This window comes from Labrus bergylta, chromosome 5 (genome assembly GCF_963930695.1).
Source record: "Labrus bergylta chromosome 5, fLabBer1.1, whole genome shotgun sequence".
NCBI classification, from domain to species: Eukaryota; Metazoa; Chordata; class Actinopteri; order Labriformes; family Labridae; genus Labrus; species Labrus bergylta.
The window spans coordinates 25,347,590-25,350,787 of record NC_089199.1 but is presented as its reverse complement, the minus strand read 5'-3'; positions in this window follow the sequence as shown (position 1 = coordinate 25,350,787).

The window sequence follows — 3,198 nt, the reverse complement described above, 5'->3', positions numbered from 1 at the left end:
CGAGTGAAGAGACTGGGTGTGTGTGTGTGTGTGTGAGAGAGAGAGAGAGAGGAGGAGTCTGCATCTCTTAAGTTTCGTTTCTGCGGTTTGTCGTCAGTGGCAGGTTATTGCCTTAAAGCTGTTGAATTAGTCAAATTTTCAGCTCAAACATGAGAAGAAACCAAACACATTAACCCGCTATCCCACGCGCGCGCGCACACACAAACACACTCTCACACACTCTCACCAGAGCCGGCCCTCATCATTTTGGTGCCTTAGTCAAGATTTTAGCGGTTGTCTCTTATATTGCAGCCAGTTTGACCACCAAAGACGATATTCATCCACAAAACTGGCATACATCCTTATATTTAACAGAATTTCTTTATTTAAAAAAAAAAAAACTTCCAAAAAAGCGTGAATAAAATGGTAATAACACTAATATTTCTTATAAATAAACAAACAAATAACTAGTGTAACAGAACAAACAATATCAAGCAGTGCAGGGAGCAGAAGTGGCCACAGACGGGACGGCAGGGGATGCTTTAATTGTTTTAAAATTGCATCTGGAGAGAGAAGATGAGCGTTTGTTAAACAATCTGCATTTTATAATATTGTGTGAAAACAAAATGTTATTTTCTCTTCAGAGTAGTACAGAAACCTCAGCATAGTTTTACAGGTGAGCCCAAACGTTTTCCTAACAGCCACACCTACAGCATTGCACAACTATCTATACAGTGAGGCTCTTAGACATCAATACTCTGAAGGAAAGTGCTTAAAACTATTAATGACAACAGGAGGAGGAAAGTAAACATTTAAATCGACTAGGGTGAACGCTAACTAAGTACACAAAGATGTCAAAAAATATAAAAGTAGGTTTTGTGTCCAACAACATATAAGATAAGATAAGATAAGATATACTTTATTCATCCCAGCAGGGAAATTTAGGTGTTCCAGCAGCCAGCATACATACAAACACACAACACAACACATATATACATACATATCCCACCCATACAAAAAACATGAGCCCACAATACAGTTTGATATATGATATATGCAACTCAGGAGAAGAAGATAAGAAGTGATAAGATAAGAAGTGTATTACTTACACTGATTATTTTCTTAAAAAGAATAATCTTTATCTAATCAATGTACAGTGGAAATAAATGATGTTAACTCAAGATATTGATTAGGAATTAGTAAACACAGATGTTACTATCATCTATCCATAACAAGCTAAGTTAACTTCAACAGATAAATCATTGATCCGTGCAAAATGTTACTAACTTGTGACACACTTGTGAGTGTGAGAGTGTGTGAGTGTGTGTGAAACTCTCACACACTCTCTCTCACACACACACACACACATACACACTCTCACACTCTCACACACACTCACACACTCTCACATTCTGTGGGGGGACAGATTCAGATTACCCCGTCAGTGTCGGCCACTGGTTTGTTTGTTTCTCTGACTTCCTGTTTCTGAAGAGTATGCAGCCTGGCTCTGATCTTTGTTTGAAACTTCCTGTATCAGGGTGATCATGCAGGCTGTGAACTCTGATTCAGTGAAACGTGTTCCAGCTGCAGACTGGAGTTTCATTTCTCCCTAAATTAAATGTTTGAGTGTGATCATACAGGGGGTGAACTCTGCTCTGATTCCTGACTCAGCAGGTTTACTTCTCTTCTCATAATTGTCATGGTTAGCAATTAACTTTGATAATAAAAGGCTGTCAGGGGAACACTCGGGCGTGTAGAAGGTGAGGCTGCAGAACATTTTTGGATTCTTTGTTTTCTGGCTCATCGATGGTGCTTCGATGAAGAGACCTGATTGGTCAGTAGGCGAAGTTAAGCTGAATGAAGTTTTTCTCCGGTGTTGACACAGGTCAAAGGTCAACATATTATTATCGATTGACCTGGATCATGTGTTCTGTGTGAGGAACGCAGAGTCCTCAGTTTGTTTTGGACTGAAACAGCTGCTGAACGTCCTGAATCAGAGAGACCTTTACTCTGGGGGGGGGGGGTTATATAAAGTTTATTCTGTCCTGTTCTTTATTCCTCACGACCTCTGAGAGGCTGACAGTGCACTTTGTGTTTCTCATTATCAACTTCTAACATGAGGTTGGTGTGGTGGCTCCATGGAGTCTGTTTATCACATAGAGCAGAGATATGTTTAATTGATGACAGGATTCTTTATGTGTGATGAAGCGCAGCTCTTATCTGCTGGCTGCAGCTGCAGGGCGATGGCGTGCAGTCAGGGAGGACACCAGAGTCACCGATTGTCCTCATGTGAAGCAGAAACCATCAAGTTTGGACAAACTGGACATGAGTACAGAATTCATGAGCAGCAGATTCTGAGCCGACCCGTTGTCTAAAAGTCCCGCCTGGGCTCGTCCGAGCTGCTCTGATGTGGTCGTAGATGGAGTTTCTGTATCTCTGTAGACATGCACGTAGCTCATTCCTTTGGTTTGACTTGACGGTTACCACGACAACCAAGGTCACTTTGTAGCGTCTCCCCTAATATCTGGCTTGTTTTACAGACTTAGTGTCTCTGACCTCACATTCTTAAAGTGTCAGTCAGAAGCTTTAGGTTGAGGAGGTAACATGCGACATCCTGAGCTGGAGGAGACCGAGTCTACGGGACGGCCCGACTGAACCGGCCTCTCGATCACGTGAGCTGTTAATGCCGTTTCTCCTCATGAGTCATAAACGACTTCAACTTAAGACATCTGAGTCTCCTGAATCTTTATGTGAGGTCAAGTTTCTAAAACTTCCTCAACAGCAGGACAAGAGTCTCAGAGGTAACAAACCCCCACAGTCAGCAGGACGGACTCATTGTAGAGAGTTTAGGTCGGGTACAATCACTTTCTGAACCAGTTCTCTTTTCCATCGCTGCAACACCTGTTGGTTTGACCTGATAACTGCTCTCATATCTGGCAAACCGAGGGGCGTCCAAAGCGGCCGTGTGGGGGGGTGTCTTAAAACCGCCTACCTTCTCTGGTCCAAACAAATCCAGAGCATTCAGGACCAGAATCTAAAGTTAGAAGGAGGACATACTCTGTCAGAGAAGCCAGCACTTCAACATAGCATGTTTCCTTAATGTCTGATCACACAGTAAGCTCACTTTATCATTTCACTCACAACACATCTTACTGATTGGATCTTTAACTTTAACTGAGAGAAGACTGAAGTTATTATGCTTGATCCTAAACACCTCAA